This window comes from Pyxicephalus adspersus, chromosome 6 (genome assembly GCF_032062135.1).
Source record: "Pyxicephalus adspersus chromosome 6, UCB_Pads_2.0, whole genome shotgun sequence".
Taxonomy (NCBI): domain Eukaryota; kingdom Metazoa; phylum Chordata; class Amphibia; order Anura; family Pyxicephalidae; genus Pyxicephalus; species Pyxicephalus adspersus.
Genome location: NC_092863.1, coordinates 84,412,244 through 84,435,978, shown reverse-complemented (window position 1 = coordinate 84,435,978; position 23,735 = coordinate 84,412,244). Strand labels below are relative to the sequence as shown.

General features: G+C 37.9%; 1 long non-coding RNA gene across 1 annotated transcript; it reads right to left on the bottom strand.

Annotated features, from left to right (window-relative positions):
* Nucleotides 1-9,683: 9,683 nt before the first annotated feature.
* On the bottom strand, nt 9,684-10,726 carry LOC140332598 (uncharacterized). Its single transcript, XR_011921190.1, has 2 exons — nt 10,371-10,726; nt 9,684-10,122 (listed from the first exon to the last, which is right to left on the bottom strand). It is a non-coding gene; the product is annotated as an uncharacterized lncRNA (long non-coding RNA).
* Between the last annotated feature and the right edge of the window lie 13,009 nt (nt 10,727-23,735).

Sequence of the window (23,735 nt, the reverse complement as noted above, 5' to 3'; positions counted from 1 at the left end):
GATTTTTATCCATTAAATTGGATTGGTCAGCTCTCCACTTGATGTCACACCAACACATTTCCATGAAGTGCGTGATTCTGCACAATAATGTGTATTACTTTAAAGCAGTGGTAGCCAACCTTTTGGATGTCATAGACCACTACATTCACAGACTCTGGAAATGTGCGGGAGCCGTGTGTCACTGAAAGGGGAAGAAACTTCCCCCAGGGTAACGTCATGATGCCAGAACCCGGCCACTCTTCCATCACAAATGTGAGCCTGCAATGGGAGAGTGGGTGGGTTGTATCCAGAGACACAACCCACCCTTAGCCTGCGATCCATACAAAGGACATGGTCCGCGGCTCTGGTTGGTGTGCCCCCCCAAGTGGAGTCCTTCTCCTGACCCCGCAGGGGCGCGCACCGGCCATAGCTGCGGACCACCAAAATTTTCTCCACCAGTTGGCGACCGCTGCGTTAAAGCAAGAAATGTATTTAGAATAATCAGCCATTTTTTAAATGCAGCATAAGACAATGCACGTCATTTTCTCTGCTGCTAACTACTATACTTGGGGTAAATACTTGCATTAGGATGCAATTTTATATGAACAGAAAATACAGCACATGCTGCTGTTGTGTTAAAGCATAAACACCTAATATTACACCCCGGAATGAGACACTTGTGTGTGGTGTGGTGTTATGGCAGTCTAACTGGTGCTGAGAAATGATTATATCGGTCTATTTCAGAAATGCTGCAAAAAGCAGATCTTTATAACCACACATGCAATATAATATACTGTGTCTCAACTGTAGATTAAATACAACATTTTTACATTTGAGTGAGCCAGCTGAGTTATTATCACTGTGAGCAAATGGTGTGAAAAAATGGTGCAGAATTGTTTAAAATAAAAAAGTGCTAAATTTAACAAGAAAATTAACATCTGCAGTGTCAGCATTAAACAACCAAATCAGCAGCACAAGTGCAAGAATAACAGCATTTGCCTTTTTTTTGTAAGTTTAGGAAACAAAAGTTTTAGAGAAGAAATCTTAGTTTAGGAGGAAGGTCATCAGATATGGCTTATTGAAGGCTTTTGTTGCAGTGTAGTATCTCTACCACTGTGGCAGGACAATGGTGGGGTGTCTCTGCTGATAGCCAGTGTTTATTATTGTGTCAGTAGCAGCACATTTCAATAGTGAGAATCGAGCAGTGTGGGAAATGTAAGGGTTCCCCGCACACCCTTCTAACTTCACGTAGCCTCTCAGAGAACAATGATGTGAACATCTATGACCCTAGCTGATCTGGTTTTCTCAACCTTCTCATGATATAAGGCAAGTGGCAACCAAAGACTTGAAGGAAATCACCTCTTACTCATAGGATCTATTTTGGTCTTCCCAGCTGCTGGATGAGATAATTGGGGGATGGATACTTCAATATAAATCATAATGTGTATAAAGACTGAGTTATAAAAATAGGAATACATTTGATATTGAAAATTGAAAAAAAAATGGCAATATATCATTACAATATTATTTTGTATAAACTAATCTATGAAAGGGTATAAGTGTGCTCCAAGCAGCATTCAGATTTTTTTATTACAATAAATATTTTTTTTTTATTTGTATGGACATCGGCTATGAGCTTGTGGTGCTGCAGCTTTCTTCTGTGGGCTCAACTGGGGTCCCAGCTTCTCTTCAAATGAATTAGGAGAGGTTGGGAACCATTTTTTTGCACGTAGCTGTGGCAGATCATGGTGTGATTCCAAAAATCAACATGTAGCTTTTGGGTGCACGGTTCAGCTGTGTGCAAAACTGGTTATCCACGGTGCTGTTTGCCGCTCCTGAGCGCACTGCAGCATTTTGTTGTGCACCTAGGAGCTGTCAAGTGCATGGTTTCATGCCAGAATGTGAATGAGCCCTGACGTCTTTTAATACTCTTCCGCAATCGAGAGTCCTGTGTCCCCCTGAGTGACGTCATAATGCCAGAACCGGCCTACAGGTCTGAGCCTGCGATGGAAGAGTGGGCAGGTTGTGTCCAGAGACTAAACCCCCCCATCGCCCTGCGCCCGCTATCTGTATGGGAGACATGGTCCACGGCTTTGGCCAGTGTGCCCCCCAAGGAGTGTCCTACTGCTGACCCCACTGGTCTCCGGGCTCTTGCGGCCCACCTGTCAGATGGCCAAGGCACAACCAAGTGCAGTGTGAGCTGCTGGGTGTAATTTGGACTTGTGAAAATAAATAATAAATAAATTCAAACTGATAAGTAAAGAAAATTGGGAGGAAGGTGTAAGAACTAGGTGTGACAGAAAGCTGCATTGTCAGTATATTTAGGTGGCTGTTGGCCTGCTGGCCTCCAAAGGAGAAAAATGGGGGTATCAGGGAAAGAAAGGAATCTTTATATTTTTATATACATACAGGTCGTCTCCGAGTTAAGGACATCCAACATACCAACGTCTCCTATACACGAACGAGCTTCCCGGGTGGTTTGCATGACTTGCAGAAGAAATATTTGCAAAACACAGCTGAAGTTGTGGGTGATCTCTTCTGCAAGCTCTTGTAACTCTTTAAAAACCAAGACAAACTATGCAGTTGTTACTTTTTGCATATCAAAGCATAGCTTGCTCCAGAAGTTAATGATTGTGTAGGCTTTATAAAGTTTATTTATTTTTTTGCTTTGTTTGTGATTAACTCACAGTGAAGATTTTATACGTAACTGACACCATGCTGCCTGATAATATGTTGAGACAAACACCTGTCCTAATTGCATTTAATAAAATAATGTACCTGTTCTGATTTACATACAAATTCAACTTAAAAACAAACCTACAGTCCTGGGGTAATTACTTACCTGTGTAATTACCTACCATTCTGTCTACTTACCTGTATGTAATTACCTACCAATCTGTCTACTTACCTGTGTAATTACCTATTATTATTTACCTATACTTTACATGGCTATCATTGTTTTTTGTATGGGGAATAAAAAAATCCATCCTTACACTTTCTACTACCTTTTTCTTGCACCTCCAAATTTTAAATATTACATGCCAGTGAATAACGTCATGCAGATTAAAAAAAACAAACAGAGATTTGCAATGATTGACTTTAACATCATCAAGTAAGAAAACATATACAATGTGTATTTATGTAAAGGCAAATAAAAATGTAAGAAAATTTTATTTTTTATTGCTTGTTTTTTATTTTTTCTGTATTGCACATTGCTACTGGAATACTAGTTGTATACATTAAAAAAATAGAGAAAAGATGGTCACTGTGTAATGACTTGTATGTTGCTATGGAGGCAACTGAACTGGTGACTCACACTGAATTCAAATGACTAAAGCCATACATAGTGCTGTTTTATTAAAACATTTTCCTAATATTAATATTTTATTAACTTTACAAGTCATACATAAATTGTGTGACCTATTGTAATTGAAGAAATATACAAATGGAATAGGTAAGCATAGGAAACTCCTATTGTATTTTTTCTATAAAACCATGATACAATTCTTTAATTGTTTAGGAGTAAAATCATACCAGAAACATTTCACTTCTAAAATAAGTCAAATGGCTACACCAAGGGGAACAGGTGGTTTAAAATGTCTTTCTTTTCTGAATGTTTTTGGGATAATCCAGTGATTTACTTGTTGCATATGACTTGGAAATGGAGCATGGATAAATCGCTAGAAGTGCCTAATATTCCCAAAGTCTCCTGTTCACATGTTTAGAGACATAGGCTGATAACATGTCGTATAGGAGAGTGCTGAATTGTTTCTAGAGTGTTTGTATCCAAGGTTCTCCTATTCATTTCGATTTATTGTGAACCTACAAAGAAAAATATAATGCATGAGTTGCACATTTCTCTTGAGAATACTTCTAGTTGAATTAGAACAAATTCTTGCCATTACAATGTACTGTTGGAGCGTATTATATGATCCCAGAGACAGGGCCAAGGAAATCTGTACTAACAATGAGCAGTGCCTTACACTACAGTAGAAAGACACATGCTAAAGGATTTACATTTTTATCAGTACTTTATATCCCTGAAAAACCTATCTATGTGTATCATTTGTAAACAGATATATATGCACACACAGCACCAAGAGGATTTCATTTAAACCCCGGATCCCCGATTTTCAATTTAAAATATTTCCAATGCTTGTAGTACTGATATTGCCAATGGAAATCTGGATATACTAGATTTACAGTATAAACCCTTGTCTCCACAAATCATTTAGGGATTAGCTGGTGCAAAGAGATATTTTAACGAAACTTCTTTCCCATTCCTGTGCAATGCTCAATCATGGCAGAGATAATTCAAACAGCTCGTCAATGGACTAGAATATCAAAACTATTATCAGTCTTTATTTCTGATCTATGGAATGTCTTTTCCAGAAAGTTAAATAACATTTACAATGCCATACCCATCATCTCCATATGCACTTTTCCTGTCTGCTATGTCCTACTCCACAGATGGCCACAGGTCCTCTTTGGTTTTTATTGATGCCTAACATAATTTAAGTCACTTTCTGTGAACCCAGAGAATCACATGCATCTTTGTACATAGGGGTTCTTCATCAAGCAGACACTAGATTGCTGCAAACAATATTATAACACCACCATAATATTATGACCACTATTGTATCCAATAAAGTGAATAAAGAACCTTGCTCATCTTGTGACTGGCTGGAAAAAAACTTGAAATGTTTAATCATTCATAATACACATGCATGCCTGATCTTATAGAGTTTCCAAAGGTTGCCCCTTCAACACTTTTGTAGTTCCTTCTGGGAGTGCACACATTAAGAGGAGGCTACTCTGGTGGTCCAGGAAGATCCAACATGGCAGCATAGACACACTATAGGTGGAAATAATGGGGATATAAAGTCTGATGCAATATTGTACCGCAAAGACAAAAATATTACATGAGGTCTGCTGCTCCACGTACTCTTTAATAACAAGGGTTTAACAAAACTTTAGGGCTTTATTACTTATTGGGAAAAAAGTGACAAAACACAGAAGGAAAAAAACTTTGTCTAAGGAGAAGATTCACATCAGGGCTACAGTCAAAAAAGGACTAGCCTGTAGTGTGAAAAGAAGAAGTGAATGTCTTATCGCCAGTGGAAGGATAAAGCTCCCCATCCTGAATTAGTCATTCAAATAATGAGCACAGCTGTGCTCATAATGAAAAAAGCTATTTATAAAATGCGGTAGTGCACAATACTCTTTCCACTGACCTAACAGTGTTTTGGTCATTTTATTTTACTGTTAATCTCAACTCATTGCGGTTTGATACAGCTGACTATTTATAGTTGATGTGAGTGGGGCTTCTGTCTGTTGTCACATGATAAATATAGTTACGTCAATATATAAAAAATACATTATATACCAAACTTTGCTCTAGTTTTCTTGCATGGGCTCTTTACACAACCTATAACTAACAGTTGATAATATGACTTTACTTAGGATATGGTAAACTGTGAACATCAATAATGAGTACGCAGTCTTTTGTTGGTCTATTTAATTCGTAATGGTAGGCCTTAAAAAGTATACTAGGGCTCTGGGGTCATTACATAAAACTTTCAACTCTGACATTTTTATATTGAATATTGATTTAAAACATGCAATATACAAAGCATTTCACAACCGCCAAAGCAAGTGAGTGATCAGTGTTTAATACCCTGTTGAGCTTATATGCAGTTTTTTTTAAAGACAATGTCTTATTTTTGCAGAGCAAATTTCATTTTGATGTTCACTAATGCAGCTTGCAAAAGAGACCAAGCAAGCGTAGGATGTAACTGACATGGGGTAGATCAGTTCACAATCTTCCCTGTATATGCTAAATGATCCAAAGGACTACTAGGTAGGAACTATACGCACCTCCAACTGGCCACCCAAGCCTGTCACTGCTCACATTTATTTTTTTTTCTTTATTGTTTTCTTTGATTGTTTCTGTATTTATTTAGTGCTGATATCTTCTGGAATGCATTACATAGTCTATTGTCATGTCACTGGTTCTCAAAAGAGCCTACCATAATCGTAAATCGGGTTGACCTTGGTCTAAGACTTATTAAAGGTGAAGCTAAATTTATTGGCTGTTACATTTTTTTATTGACTTGAAATTAGTTTAGTATAAATCTACTAGTTTAAAACAATAAACAATGTTTGAAAATTAAAACAATAAGGGTATGTGTATTATTTTCAAGTCATAAAGAATGTAATTTTATATAAAAAAAAGAAATAAACTTTATTACTAAAAAAGAAATCAAAGTTAAATGACAGAACAAAATAAAACACATGAAACACTTTGTGTAATATATCAAAGGGCATGTGTGATTATTTAATAAGCCAGCTGAACTTTACACTAGTTAAACACCTATTCACTGGTCTTTCATCTTATACCAGATGATTTCTTTAAAAGCCAAACTCGGTCACTTTGAATAAAGGTGGACTGAAACATTTCTGAGATAGTTGATTGTAAAGGCTTCTGGGGTGAGCGAATGGTTTACACGTTTTTTGTTTATTCCAAGAAAACAGGCCAATCCTTCTCTGTGCTCGGTGATAATTCCTGATGTGCTGTTTTAGCATGTCCTAACATTACAGTGAAAATGTATTTGTATTTTTGCTTTTTAAAAGTAAAATAAAATAAAAGTAAATTAAAATTTCAGGGTGACAGCATACCAATACCAATCAGATTTACTGAAAAAAAAACTTAAAAAAAGACAAAGAATGAAATAAATCTAACTATTCTAAATATGTCACACAAAATATCTCCACTAAATAAAAGATCAGATCATTTTTCCCTAACATATTTCACTTAAGTGAGCAAAAGACAGAAGGTATTCCACAGATATACCCTTTTGTACAGTTTTAGAATCTGCCTCATTGATGATAATAGTACTTATAGTACTAATAGAACAGCATTACAGGTTATGAATGTCTGCTCAGTTACAGTTTGTCATAGTCCTGGTAAAGATGCTATGCACTCACTCACTCACTTAAAGGGATACACATAGTAAACATTGTATAAATTGAGAAAAAAATGTTGTTTATCCCTAGAAGTGTTAATGGCATGTCAGTACGTGCACAACTGCTGTGACATCATACAGACAGTGTTGTATATCAGGTCAACCTTTTGAACTGGAAATCCTTAGTAAATGGACATGGAAGGAAGCTGAGATCAGCCTCATCTGTTTGTTCCTGGTGTAACCTTTAATGTATGTATGGAAACTCACTGTCTGATACCACTAGATAGAAGGAAGAGTGCACTACATTATATGTCTGGATGTCTTGGGATATCCGTCAACACAAACACCATCCCGGGACACATCTGCTTGTTGTGGTTTACACATGTGTATGGCCTTATATTCTCATGGTCAATGTCTCTTATTTCCAGAGTTAGTCTTCAGATGAAAGATGGAGCAACATGCATGTAAAAATATGTGTTCTGTTTAACATTTTGCCCTGGCATGCTCTGTTAGTTTGTATCAAACAGTTTTTGTTTTTGCTTTATTTCTAGGATTTGGAAAACTCTGGGTTACACATTTTCCCCAAGCAGTGATTCCCCCTCTCCTCTTGGAGACCCTTTGATAGAGCATTTATGTTAAGCAATGAATGTGAATTCAACCTGGAACGGAACCAGGAATAAACACCTGCAGTGAAAGGTACATTCACTGTTTTATAAATATATCCCAATGTGTATGTGTTTCTGTTGTCTTCCTTCTTCAACTTCATCTTCAGATCTCTTGGCAGTGTGCAGTCCTTGGTGAAGATGTCAATGTCATGCTCTGCATCACAGTATATCCTCATTTCTTGGATGCCATTCAGCTTAGAAGATCAAGAACATCTTGCCTGTAGTTAAACTTTAAACCTTTTGCATGCAAGGGCTTTGCTTCTGCCTGCCTCTAATTACCTCCAACTGCTTGGATTACCAGTACTTGGAGATGCTAGAAGGTGTGTAGTAGGCTGAATCAGCAGCCTAGGTAAAGGCCTGCCTAAGCATGGGGAGCGATGCTACAGGGGCAAAATATAGGAGATACTGGTGAGAAAGTGTGGAGCCCCGGGGGGGCAGAAGGGCATGGGCAGCAACTAGTGAAACTGCGCCAGGATGACCTGGGGGTGAACAGAGGCCAACCTCATATACTTTAAGCTGCACCAATGTCTATGCCAGCATTAGAAACACCTCAGGAACACCTAAAATAGGAGTTACCAGCTTCAAGGTTCAATGGATTTAGTGGTCAGAGGCAAGCCGAGAGGGGGAGGAGAGCGTGAGAAACATGGTAAAGAATTGGGACCTACTCTTTACCCACCTTTCTGTAGACATAGCAATTGCAGCCTAAAGGTGCGTACACACTTCCAATTTTTATCGTTCCAATCGAACGACGAACGATCGATTGGGAAAAAAATCGTTCATAAAAAAGTAACCAACGACGCCGACGAACGAGGAAAATTGTTGGAAACGAACGACCGGACCGGCGGATCGGATTGGGCGACGATCGTTGAACATCGTTCGTGTGTACGGTCGTTCGTTGATCGTCCATGGTCTGAGCATGCGTGATGAACGAACGTCCGTTCACTTTCCTGTCGTGCACATAGTTTCTCTATCGCTTAAACGATCGTATCTATTGTGTGTACAATATCTACAAACGATCGTGTAGTTACCTCTATGTGCAGGATCGGTGCTATACGATCGTTCGTGTATATCGTGCAGGAACGTTCGTCGTTCGTTTTCCGACGATAATAATTGGAAGTGTGTACGTAGCTTAAGTCTCATCAGCCTTTATCTAGACAGCCTGCAGACACTCTGTTTAGAACATTTATCAGATGGCAGATTGAGGATCGGCTTTTGGCCACCTTCTTTATATATCCAGCTTCACCTTTTATGTTATCCTTCAAAGGTACCCAACTATCCATCCTCTGCCAATAGTTCGGGAGTCCTCTGGTAAAGATAAACTTACATGTGTGAATTGAAAGTAGACATCAGTTTACATGGTAAATTCTCTATTGTTAATCTTCAGGGCTACCACCAGCAGACTTTACAATACTTAAACCTACTGACCTACAAGACCTCCAATTACAGGTTAAATATAATTAGGAATGCATTGAATTATTGTGCAATATGATGTTAATGGCCAATATAATTTCCAGGTATGCAGGGGCAGACAGTATTATGGTATTTTAATACCTACTGTAGGATAGAATCCCTAGAAATGATTTTGTATTGTTGGAAGCTATTATGTTTCACGTTTCATTGTATATCGCTTAAATGAATTTTTTTAAAGTTTAGCTTGTTGTCAAAGGTATTCCCTCTCAATACCTTGCTTAAATTATGTTAGCATTACAAAACTGTGCTGTACAATACAGACTAACTGATTAAGACACCCCTAATGTCAGCCTGATTTCTGAGTAAAAGTGAAAAGGTATTTAAGGCAAATGTTCTCAAAGTATTTAAAAATTGATTTAGTGATCTTTGAATGAATCAAAATCTAGTAAAAGTACAGCATGTTGTGCACAAATAAGTAGCACAATACAGAACAAAGGATCTAAAAATATAAAAGTATATGATGATTCATATGTAGCTTTGTTGCATTTAATTGCATGGCAAGCACATCTAAAAACCAGCATTATACCAAGTGTGTAGGTACTTGAACAAAATATGTTTTCGGTTATTTCATATTGCTCTTGTAAAAGTGATAATGGTGGAAATATTTATTTTTTGCCATAGTGTGGGAAATGGTACGACCAATGATTTAGGTAAAAGAGTTGCAAAGGTCTTGTTTGAAACCTGGTCCCTTACCTAGAGGACCTGTGGGGCCACATTTATTTATTACAAAAATCCACCAAAACCCCAAAGAATGAAGAGGGATACTCCAATAGAGAAGAGAAGGTTTTAATGCAAACTGGGAAAACAAATGTAAAGGGTAATTCTGATGTAAAAGTTCTGCTTTGGGAGATTCAACATTGTCCTGATGGCCATACAGAGGTTATTCAAAGTTTCCTAGCTGTCACTGCAAAAAAAGCTAATGGCAATGGTCACAGATAAAAAAACAACATTTTCACTCTTTGATGAGATGTACATTCATAGAAATGACAATGATGGTAAATCTTCCCAATGATGATACAGAAAGCCACTGGGCTAACTTCTCCCTATTAAAAAAAAAAAAAAAATCTATAAAAATCCATGGGTTCCACCCATGCACCCCCTCCCTACTCTTTTCATTGATTGTATGTTTTGCTTTTTTTTGCCATACTTGATTTTTCTATAGTCTTTAAGCTGGTTTTGGGATGTAACAGGGCTCTTTTATTCTTCAGTTCTTCTCCATGCTGAGTGGCCCTTAATCATACATCTTGTAGCACAAAAGAGGATCTGGATTGAAGGTATTGTTGCAACTCACCTGAATAAATACTTGCTTCCATTCTCATTCCAGAAATTCCAGCAAAAATGTCACTCTGGCCTAATGCACACCCCAGCTTAGTTTTCTTTTTTTTCAAGGCTTTTCCTTGATACTTGATAAAATATATACACCATAAGCAGAAAAAAATAAAAAGCACATTTCTAGTGATCATGTGGATTTTCATCTGTCAGATGCAACGTCTTATGTAACAGTCTTGTGAAAGGCTGATATGTAGAACAAGGCACGTCAAACAGTTGCAAATCACCTGACCAAGTCACATGGTGCCAAAACATATCTTCTATTAACCAGCTTTAGAAAGCAAACAGCAGACTTCAGTGTGATGATGAGAAAGCAAATTTTGCTTTACCAAATGATTACTAGCTTATCTGGTATACCCAGTGGTTTGCTTGTGTTTAATTAATAATAAAGGGACAATGATTGTTTTGATGAAATGTAAAATTGTAAATATGTCAAAAAGGTTACCAAGTCTGGCACATCTTAAAAATAATTGTAATATAATCATTTAGCAATTCTCAGAAGTCCAAATGACTTTGGTCAAAAATTATTTTGCATAGCTTACTGGCAAAGGCTAGAGCAGTGTTTCTCAACCAAGTTCTATTGAACCCTATGGGTCCTCCAAAGGTTGCTCAGGGTTCCTTGGACAAAGGGCAATATTTGTCCTCCAAGTCAGTAATGAAAAAGTTCACAAACTGGACTAGATAATAACATCGACCTATTATAAGTAATGACACCCAAGCATGGTGGAGACATGGAGGACCTGTTGACGTGGTTTGGACATATCTTTAAGATTCCCTTGTTTACACAATCTGAATGTGAATCAATATTCTTACTTCAATAAATCCACTAAACTTAATTAACTAGATGACATTTATTTTGCTAAAGTTTTGTAAACCGTTTTTTTCATTTTGATAAATTTTTAACCTTTGTTGCCCTTATATTTTCTTCAATCTGTGTAATTCCAACACCTTCACCATCATCAAATTTTTAGATGTAGCTGTGTTGCTGATCAGGATAGTGAACACATAATCTTGTTGAAAATGTCATGTTATAGTTTAGGCACTAATTTATGACGTTTATGCAGCTTTTCTACATTTGTTCTGAGCCTATTGTGAACTTTAAATTGACAATATGCTTCCAATATATCCTTAGATGATTTACTACCCACATATTTCAGTGTGTTAACCAAGTCTCCTAATTCTCATTTTAACTGCAACACAGAGTATTGTATTTACCTACCCATATGTCTCTGTTCGTTTACCTATGTTGGGAAACCAATGGTTCATGCATAGTAGATGACAATATAGAAGTTGTCACATCAGGTTAGGTCTCATCCGTAACAGTTTGAAAAAAATATTGATTGAATTAATCCTGCTGTCTATTTTGTTGAGTAAAATCCCAAACCAAATGACTTGCACTGCATGGTGATAAATTATGTGTCCTTACTTCATCAGGGCAGTGATCAGTAACAATTTATGTAGGACTAAGATGCGTGAGAAGGTACTTAATTCTACACTAATCCCTTTTACCTAGTTTTTATATGTATTTAATGTTTCATATGTCTTATATGTTTACCATGCCCAGTTGTGCACTTACTGCTCCACTGATATCTCTTTATCATACGTGTGTTTTGCATACTGCTTCTTGTTTTGTAACCTCCATTGTTATTCTTTGGTGTTATTCTGTTGTCTTTCTTCTTATGCTTGTATGTTACTATGCTACATTTTGTGTCCCTTTTTTCTTCTGTTTATTTCGGGAAGCACAGTGACTTAGTGTGTAACACACAAGTCTTGAAGTACCAGGGACCATTGTTGAAACTTGGTTGGGGTTTGCATGGATTTCCTGCCAAAAATCTACTGGTCTTAGATAATGGGAATAGTGTAGTAACTATGGGACTCTAGATTATGAGCACCTCGAAAACATGGTCGTCGCCATGTATTGACACTTCTATTGCACAAGTTTGCCACTAGAGATGCAGATATCAACCCCAGATTTTTAGTATAGCCCTTGCTGATGTTATTGATTTATGTAAAAATATAAATCTGCCCCATCTTTTGGGGTTAATTTTTGGAGCAGTTGGTAATCTGCATTTTCATATGGGCTACTGGATAAATATCATTGTAAATTAATTGTTTTTGTATCTTTTATATATATGCTCACTGCACATGGTATTGTTGGTTATGGTATGGCATATGGAATTGTTGGTATAATTAATTACTTTCATAAAAGCTCCTGTGCAGCAAAAATATCAAATAAGATATTAAAATAAATAATGTGTTTTTTTCTTGATTTTCTTTTTTAGTGTGTGCTGGCCTCATCCTGATATGTGTTTGTTTATTGGTCTTGGATTGTATGTGTGGTTAGGTTTTGTGGATCATGATCCAGTTGTGCAATAAATAGAAAGAAGGTACAGAATCTTAAGGTCGTGAAACATTGATATGTAACCATTAGACAGTTGCAGCTACAACTTCTAATAAACAAAATGCTATTTATAGCATGTTCTGCTGATTTTTACCTTTAGTTAAAAAATAATTACTTACTAAATTACTTTTTTTACCTTTCTTGTAGGAAGTGAAATACTAAGCTTCATTAGTCTTTCACTCTTGAGTGCTTCTTCCCCTATGCCTTCGCTCTACAGTTTTGGCAGTAGTCCTCAAACATCAACGTCACACCAGTTCCTGTAAACAAATAGTTTTCTTGGATGGCAAGATATCAGGCAAAACAAATACACAACTTTGATACTCCTCCAATAGGATGTTAGCAAAAGAATGATTTTTATCGGCCAGTTATAACCTGAAAATAAAAAGATAAGTCAACCATGGAAATGGTCTTCTAGACAGGAAAGAATACAGATGGCTGATTTAGGATGTAAGAATGTCACAGGACAGGAATCCGGTAACCTTTGCATATTGGCATAATAACTAAACCACCTAAATAAATACTAAAATGTGTATTGAAATAGAAATTAATGTTTTAAAGGGTTTTAACCAGTAGACAGAACAGGCGTTAAAATAACATAAAACATCTCTTTAGTTAAGGTGATCAAAAAATTTGCAGGATTAGACTCTGGGGTTGATTTACTAAAGGGGTAGAGCGTGTTAATTTTCACTCAGGTTAGTACATGAGGTGAGGTTGTGCTGATTTAAGTAAATTAATCATCGGCAAAATCCATTTTGTTTATTTAAACTTAGTGAAAGAGAAAAACAAGTACAGTAAGCATTCACTTTGCAAAATAAACATGCTCTGCTAAAATCAACCCTCTTGTCAAGTATATTGGTATCTTCAGCATTTTCCATGAAAGATCTAACAGAAATACAAATGAATCTGAAATAATCCTGTCTAAATCTTGTCTTGTCTTGTCAAACCCTAAAGCTACGTACACACTTCCAATTATTATCGTTTGTAAACGAACGACGAACGATCCTGCACGATATCTGCGAACGATCGTATAGCACCGATCCTGTACATACAGATAACGACACGATCGTTCAAAGATATTGTACACACGTATATATACACACAGTATATACGAATATATATTAGATATTGTACACACGTATATATACACACAGTATATATGAATATATATTTATTCATAATATTATTATATATATTATTCATAATTTAATATATATATATTTATATATTTATTCATATATATATATATATATATATATATATATATGAATATACTTTTTTTACAAAGGATTTTTGGCCAATCGGTCATTCGTCGTTCGTTTGTCGTTCATTTCCAACGATAAAAATTGGACGTGTGTACGCAGCTTTAGGCATTTGTCCAGGCATTTGAGCATAAAACATCATAATCACAAACAAATTGTATTTACCAGGGTTACCCCAAACCCCATCTTACCCTGTTCGCATACAACTGTTAGGAGTAAAACTTTTTCTCAATGATAGTACCCCTATGTCTTTTTTTGGACTACAGCTTATTCAAAAGTGGTGCAACAAGTGCCATAATTATTTCCTCTATTGACTTCAATTGGATTCCAACTCAGTGTATATTCAGTAGAAGATTACTTACAGACAATTATGTTTTCCAATTGAAGAGCTGCCTACTCTCATTTTTTTTGTTCTTAACATTTAATTCTACTTTAAAGTAAATTTAAAACTGAGAAAAAAGTCCAAGATTTTCTGCCATATTTTTTATTATGCTTATTCCCTAAACCCATTTCCCAGTTGAAGTCAGCAATATAAATGCAAACAGAATAAAATGACTGATGCTCATCTTTTTCACCCCACAATACACTAATGGTTCCAGTCCAAGAGCGGATGAGCTCAGGTGAGTAAGTACTGGGCCTATACAACTCTGAGGGTCATTCCAAACTATGCAGAGAGAAGTAGAAGTACATTAGCTTTTGCTTACAAATTCTTGCTCATCCAGACTGACAACAATATGCAGCAGACAGCGGGCCTGTCTGAACACAACCTGGATCACAACATGAGATAGTTGCGGAGTCAAAACACAGGCTGACTTTTCTAACGATTACAAGTTAAACTGCTTCATACTTCCAGTCATGAAAGCCTTGAAAATGACTGTGCCCCGAAGGCCTGGGAAATGTTTATTCCACTGAAAGAGGAAGCAAGCCCTTTATTTAGCACAACAGGAAGAACAACATTGTCATTAGGGTTGTCAGAAGTCATTTCCACTTCCTCGCACATGAATATCATGTTATAAGCACGTTCACCTGTATAAAAATAAAAGACTTGTTTTATTTTTACCAGTGATAGTGGACCATGTCCGATCTGAGCTGCGTGTGCCAAGGAGCGCATTCACCTTCATGCATACTTTCCTTCACATTTCTATGATGGCTTCTAGATCATGTATTAAATTAGATTTGAGGAAAGCTCCAGTTTTAGTTCTATTTATATGTTTCCTCCTGTAAGGCTTCCTAAATCACTTACAGTAGCACTCTAGGCAAATATTGAACATCCTGTAATCCAATCATTTAATCCAAATATTTTAAATTATTTTAATTAATTCCAAAAAAAAAAAATATATATATATATATATGCTTTCCAGTATGATTCTAGTAATTTGTAGGTTCTTGCAACCTGTTTATTGGTGAATGAGAGCCTTTCTTATATTTTCAAATCTAGACAGCTTTAAATCCTCTCCATATGCACAAAAATACTGTAACAGTTAATATTAGATGTCCCCCAAAGGACATTACATGCCTTACATGCAGGCACATTTCTAGGACCAGTAGGTGCAAGTAGGTGCAGAGTGTCAAACATGGATTGGGGGGGTTAATTTTCTCGCTGTCTGCATTTTAGCCTAGAAACTGCCCTGCTCATATGCCACCTCTATGCAAATTAGTGATACACATTTCAAACCTTAAATCAGATTTATTCTCCTTCCTGCATGCTTCTTAGAGAATCTGGAATAATACTGCACATATACCACCTTTTAGCGTTGGAGTATGTTGGACACTGATTTTCTCCATGGGCATGCAAGGGGAGGGAAAGGCAAAAATAAAATTATGCAAAAAAAAATAAATAAATAATAATTCTGGTATTTGTGCATAAATGACAAAAATTTGGTGATCATCTGGCTAGTGAGCACTTTGTCACAAGCTGAAAGTGTGGGAAAAGATAATGAATAAAGCCGAGGAGTGGGCAGGGCTTCAGTACCTTCTCATTAGTGAGCCAAGAATAGAACGTATCTCAGTGCAGGTGAAAATATAATTCTTGGCCACATGACATCAGATTTTCCCACACATTAAAAGCTAGTGATTATGGGTTCTCATGAATGCTGCCAGTGACTAATGACAGCAACTAATTACTCACATGGATGAAACTTTCACTTAAATAGACAGAATGCTGCAAGCCAATAACATAGGTAAAAATATAAACAAAAAAAAAAGCTTTACAAGAAATGCAATTCTTAATGAAAAGAGCAAATGGCAAAGCACTAAGGCTAACTTTTTGCGAACAGGACCGCTGCCCCAAAACCGAATTTCTCATTGGCCACTAGGGCCTTTTTTTTACTGCTATTACAGCTGTAATATTATCATCATAATACATAAAAATGGATTAGCATTGGGCTGTTCTGCCCACAGCCATCATGGCTCCCACCAATCACCCTCTATTATCATCATGGCTGCACCACATATTTGTCCTTCGACTAAAAGCTAGCTAGGCTAGGAAAGAAAAGGGTACAAATCCACCCCTGGCTACCCCCTGAAAATGGTTTGTTTTTTACAAATTTGCTTGTTCATTCTCCTGTTTTTTGCAGACATTTTCTTGTGTTAGCATTGCCATGTGATTTTTCTAAAACCACGTGCTGACTACAAGAAATGTTAACCACTCCAACAGCTTAAAAAAATGCAAAATTCCATATAGAAATTAAAAAATAAGATGCACGGCTTCCAAGTGCAAGCAAATCCCTGCACAAAGGCTTACAATTACTGCTACCTGTTGGCAACTGCATTGCAAATCACAGTAACCCATAGCAACAAACCTGGATGTGAGATGTTGTGGCTAGGCCAATGCAAAATTGATTACGATGAATTTTTTAGTACAGTGTTTCCCTGCCAACCCCGTGAAATAACTTTAAGGTCTTCAGGGAACCAAAATTAGCATTGGTGTCATTTAAACTGACCTAAGAGTCACAAACTGCTCATTGCTCAAGGAACCCCCAGCAACCTCTGCAGGAACCTTGGTTGAGAAACACTACAGTAATATAATTACCTCGGCCTTCACTCTATTCTGTGTTTTAGTAAATATACCTGTTCAAGTCCAGGAAAAGAAAATGACAGCAAAGCAGGGGAAAAAATAATCCAAAAATAAAGTCTGCCTAATTATCCCATCTTTGTGTAGGTGGTTTCCATGACAACCATTATCTTTGATAGGTCTACTTTCAATCCTCTACAAAAACTGTCACCGTAAAGGAGACATTTTACTGACAGCGGACCAACTCTAAGTTAAAAAAATCTGTGGGTTTTCTAAACAGGTTACACCGACCACCTCAACATGCTGGAAAATCACTTCTAGAAAAACGAAAGCACTATTTCAGAAAGAGAAACAGAATTATTTTCAATGTTTCATGTTTGTTTTGATCCGGGGACTCTCCAATTCCCTTAGGGCATCAGTTAGGTATTTTCCCCCCAGTTGCAGTAAATTGTGTTGTGCTTTATAAAGGGTTTTTCACCTTTCCCTGGATAAGTTGTGCATTTATGATTCTCTAGGTACCGAATGTCAACATACGAGGTGGTACTGAGAAGTTCCTGGCTTTGCCCAGAAAGAAGAGAGCCAGAGTTATGAACTAACACGTTTATTCAACATATTCTCCACTGAGTCTGATGCACTTGGTACAGCATAGTTGTAGCTTTTCTAGACCGTTCAAATAAAAGTCCTTTGGTTGGGCCGCAAACCAGCTCTCTTTGGTCGCGGGGACCCGCTGTGGCGCCATTCCTTTGACTGTTCCTTGGTTTTAGGATCATAGATGTGGAGCCAGGTTTCATCCTCAGTCACTAACCTAGCAAAAAAATCCTGTGCAGCTTCAAAATTGGCCAAAACGGCTTTAGATGCTTCAACACGTTCCTTCTTCTGATCACTGTTCAAACATGTTGGCACCCATTTCACTGAAAGCTTGCGCATGTCTAGGATAGTGGTGATAACAAACCCAACACGCTCCCGTGACATGGCAAATATCTGGGCTATCTTTTTTTTCGGATATTCGCTGGTCCTCAATAGTCAGCTCATGAATAGCATCGCAGGTTGCCGTTGATGTTGGGGGGCGCCCAGTGCAGGGCTCATCTTCAACGGTGAATTGCCCAGTCTTGAAACGAGATATCCAGGTTTTGACAGTGCTGTAGGATGGACACTTCTCCCCCAGTGGTTGTGACATCTCAGTGTGAATGTTCTTTGCTTACTTTCCCTGTATAAACAAAAACTTCATGACGGCCCATAACTCCAACGTCGTGAAACATGCTTGTGCCTCTGCCATCACATCTTCTCACTAAAAGAAAAAACAGTTTTAATAATTGCACAGTCCTGATATTTGCACAGTTACATTCTAAGATATTATGCTGTCATTTGCCCCCACACTCATTTTTCTATTTCATCTGTAGGGGGGCAAAGCCAGGAACTTCTCAACACCCGCTCGTATTTGATACTAAGGGCTCTTTTTTTAAAATAGGGAATATGACATTCTCTCAAACATTCCCTGCCAGGAATCAGTTACTGCTATTGAAACACATGGGCCTGGAAGATCCCCAAGAGGAAATATTTGAGGGAAATATTGATGTCTGATTCCCGGTTTTTAAAATAGAGCCCTAATTTTTTCTTGCTCTTTCCATAACCTAAACAAAAAATGTTACTAAAGATTCCTTAATTATTTTTTTCATACCTGTATATAAAACAGTTCTATTTCCTGGTACTTTTGAATTTCTCTTGCACCAGTATAATTTTAGATAGTCCCCTCATTATGAAGCCTGTGCAGGGAAAGCACGTAAAACACGTGTAGTGGACTGGGGAATGCCAAATATGCTACAACAATAGAAAAGTATTTTCTCAAAGGCTTTCAAGAAGCTCAGGTTTCCCAGATTTCCCACTGGGATATTACGTGGACGTGTAAAAGCCCATCTACTGTGATAAAAGTAAGGCGGGAAGCCTATAAATATCTTTTGAAATTTTCTTTGGACTTCAAGGGTACTAGTAAGTAGAAAAAATTATGTAATTGATTTCTGATAACTACAGTCAGTAAACATTTATAATTAGGTAAGAAACAGCTTCAGGCAACAGAAATATTGTATTTTAGCATGAAATGAAATTACTTGCTGTATTTACGATGGGGGTATAAAGTGCAGGCACCTAGAAGCAACATCCAAACCTACAGAATAACCTCCAAACCTATCCACAGGATAACTTCACATTTAGTAATTACCCCCTCTGCTCCCCAATAAAGCTTGCATGGGGAAACAGTTTCTTACTATTGCATATGTATTCATTCTAATGAATGGACCATGGGCTTCAGCCATCTAATGGAGTTGGGACTATCCATAGGGATATACATAAAGGGGGTGCTGAGAAGTTCCTGGTTTTGCTCCCTTCCACATGAAATAGAAAAATGAGTGTGGGGGCATATGACAGCCTAATACCTGGATATCTCGTTTCAAGACTAGGCATTTTACCGTTGAAGATGGGCCCCGCAGTGGGCGCCCCACAAACCTGGCTCCACATCTATGATCCTGAAACCAAAGAACAGTCAAAGGAATGGCGCCACAGCGGGTCCCCACGGCTTAAGAAGTTCCGAACCCAGAAATCAGCCAAAAAAGACATGGCATCCGTTTTCTGGGACAAAGACGGTATTATGTCGGTGGACTCCCTACCTCAGGGCTCTAGTATCATCAGACAGAATTATGCTACCCTCCTGGACCAGCTGAAGGAGGCAATTAAGACTAAACGCCATGGAAAGTTGACCAGTTGATCCTTTTTTTTGCACGACAATGCACCTGCGCACACATCCAACATTGTGGCTGCCAAATTGAACACCCTTGGTTTCCAATTGGTCCACTATCCCCCCTACTCCCCTGACTTGGCCCCTTCTAACCATTATTTGTTCCCAAATTTCAAAAAACACCTGAAAGGGCAACATTTTGAGGACATTTCTGACGTCAAAGATGCTGCTGAGAGTTGGTTTGCGGCCAGCCAAAGAACTTTTATTTGAACGGTGTAGAAAAGCTGCAACTACGCTGTACCAAGTGCATTAGTCTCAGGGGGCAATATGTTGAATAAATGTGTAATTTCATAACTCTGTTTCCCTTCTTTTTGGGTAAAGTCAGGAACTTCTTAGCACCTCCTTGTATGCATGCATTAGGAAGAGGATCTGGCTGGACTGGATTGCTTGCAAAGGCTGTGCAGCAGCATACGGGGCCAGAGAAGATACTTACCTGTACACAGGGCTGACATCAGGGATGGGACAAGGGGGACTTCTGAACTGGGTCCCAATTAAATGATCTTGACGTTTGCAATGCTGGAACCTTTAGATATGGGAAGGGGAGCCCAAGAAGTTTACTTTTTATGGTGCCAGATATTTTTGATGGTGGCCCTGCTTGTAATTATCTCCCGCACACTTCCCTAGTGCTTATCAGCTGGAGCACTAAAAAATTTTTTGGGTGTTGAGCATCATAGATAGCTCAACTTTGCCTTCCACAATACAGTTCTGTACTCCTAATAGACCTATTACTGAAGTGAGAGGGGTCTTTAACCCAATTTAGGCTCCAACCTATAAATGTTTGAACAAAAATGGGGGGGGGGGGGGTTGCAACCAGCAAGTGCTTAAAAAGTAAGTATGATACCCTATCAAATATTGAATTACCCTAGATTGGGGCATGGAGAGATAACACTACCGTAATCCTTAATTGTAAGTATTGTTATCAACTTGGCTGTGCTATGTGGCAGGGCTGTAAAAAATTAGGACTGGATACATGGTAATGTGCATTATTTTTCAGGTGAAACAGCTTCCTTCTAAGTATTTTGTTTGCATATTTACAGTTTTAAATGTTGTGCAGTGCCAAAAAATACTCAGCACTAGGTATGGGGAGTATTTGACGCTCTCTTTTTTCCCTCGTGACAGTGCTACTGCTCAGGGTAGGTAAGAACAGCTGGTGGGACCTCCTCTTTTCCTGTACAGACAAAGCACAGTTTTACTTTAGGCTTTCTTTTCAGTTTCCCAAATATTCAGACAGTAATTTATCTGTGAGTGGTATATGTCTAGCAATCTGATGCCTGTCCTGTATTAATTAGATATTAATAACAATGCATTGCAGCAATCCGACAGCTTTTACCAGGGTGTAGCTTGTTCCACCTAGAGAACAGAAACTCCTATGATTACAAAGCGTTAATGGGATAACCTCAATAAACTTTCTGTGGAATTTAGAACTTATTGTTATGGGATGGCACAGCTCCAAATGAGTGCTGCAGCCTCTGGGTCCCAGGAGTCCGAATGTGGGGAATTGAGCTGCTCAGATAAACCAATTAGATTTTTTGCTTTCATATTTCTAATACAGTTGGAAAATGAAGAAATTGATTGCTTGAATAATCAGTTCCTATTATAGACATAATGCATACAGGCTGATTGTGGGGAGAGTATGAATTATGTGAGAGTGGGAGTGAAATCTTGACACTATCAACTTTCATACATGAGGATTTCTTAACATCTGAGTAGGAGTATCACCTGTTCAAAACTCTTCACTCAAAACAGGATTCCCTTGTGCATTGCTTTACTCTGCAGATATAAAGTCAAGAATGGTTCTTTCATCTGCTTGCTGCTTCCTTAAAGAACAGGGGCCCTTTCAGACCTGCAGTGTAAAACTGCAGTTTTTGCTCCCTGGCACACAGAAAACTGCTGCTATGCAGCTGAGAGAGGCAAAAAACGCACCATGGGCAACTAGATTTGCATGCTACAATGGCTGTGATGCAAATCTGCAAGCAACAACTGTGCAGCCAAAAGCTATCAGAAACAGCAATCTGCTGCAGCTGTGCAACAAGTGGTTCCCAACCTCCCCTATTCACTTGAATGAGTCTGGGACCATGATTATGCCCACATCAGAATAAAGCAGCTCACAGTGGGTATGAAATGGTCCTGAAACTCCCCTGAAATACCCTTTCCAGCGAGTTGACTTTTGGGCCTGGCTGGCCTCTGCATATTAGAGGCTGGTTCTGTGCCAAGCAGGGGTGCTCATTGGCTGCAACTACCCAAGGAACCCAACCAGTGCACCTGGCACAGCGTTAGAATTGTCAGAGAAGCAACAGCTGGTTCCTATCCATAAAACAGGTAATTATTTCAAGGTAATACCTATAATAATATATTTTTTCTTGTGAGCAGGAGTGGCGGCAATTTATTATGTGAAAATTACAAAGCTAACAACAAGTACAGCTACAATGTATCTAATCCCAAGAAAAAAAATCAATATTGTGTAGCTTATAAATGCATTAGTGCTGTATTAGTTTCCTTTATTTTTTGATTTTGCTTTTCTTCATTTTCAGCTGGTGATCCTGCCAGTATTCGATCTCTTGCCCTAGGGTGACAACATTCACATACTGTGCTGTCTTTATGGAGGAGTAGAAATGTCACTATAGGACAGTAAGCATTGTAGGGCTGCAAAACACCTTTATCATCAATTGCCATCAATTTTTCTGCACTGTACACAAGTACAGTGTACACTGTTTGAAATTTCAGTGCAGCAGAGATGGAATAATTTACAAGAATAATGGATTTCTAGGAGGATCATGGGGTCTTTTCTGCCACTTAGTAGTGTGATAAAACATTTTCAATTGTATATCTAACAGACCAAATGTCAGCATATAAGAGAAGTTTATTATTCGGGTTTGCATGCATTTTAATTTTAATATATACCTATGGCTGCACAAATTTCACTTAATCATTGCTTGATATGTAAATAAAGACTTTGCTGTTTGCCCCGTTGATCACTGGGCATTGCTATACATGAACTGAGGAACTATATATACCTAGTTTATTGCAGGACATACAGTTTTTTTAGCAAAAAATCAAAGGATTCAGGGGTAATTTATAAAGCAGTAGTATTGCTGTAGTGCTGCTTAATCTCCCTTTCCCCCTCAAACCTCCTGTTAAATCCAACCTGAACATCATGCATGATAAATGATATCTTCAATAACTCCAAAGGGAGGTAACACTGATGAAGAACTTGCACGTTTAAAGTAATAAAATAAATTTTATTACAACATAGAGCTTGTACTCATTAAAAGAATGACCAGCAAGTGCAGTGCAATGGACTATCTTTACATGTGCAGAACGCAAGCAAGCAATAATCTGCAATGACTCCTTACTCCATCACTTAGGAAACCAAAGAAATGAAGGCATAGGTTAAATTTAGTTGGTCACCACTTGTGATCTAATGATTGGAATATTTCCAGTCATTTTATGAGCACAATAGTGTAAGTGCTACAAGAGGTCCACCAGGGTATCTGAACAAATAAGCCATATTTCTTCATAATGAGCAACACCCACCAATAAACAATGAGTTCAATTCTCTAGCATATTGTAACTAACAACGGGGACTGAAAACTACAAAATCTATAGAACAAACAATTGCTGAGAGTGCTGTGAGAAGAGGGGTCACAAAACAAGCTACGTGACTGTGTGCAGAATTACTGAAACTGCTGAAAGCATTAATTTACCAAATGTCAGCCAGACCCAGGGAATTCAGTTCTGGGTAAAATTGTAATTGCATCAAAAATGCTATGAATAGGTAATGTCCCAAATTATATGGAACACTGCGGTATATTCATCAAAATATCACAAAAAGGTACATCTGCCCAAAAAGATTCTAAATCACTAGG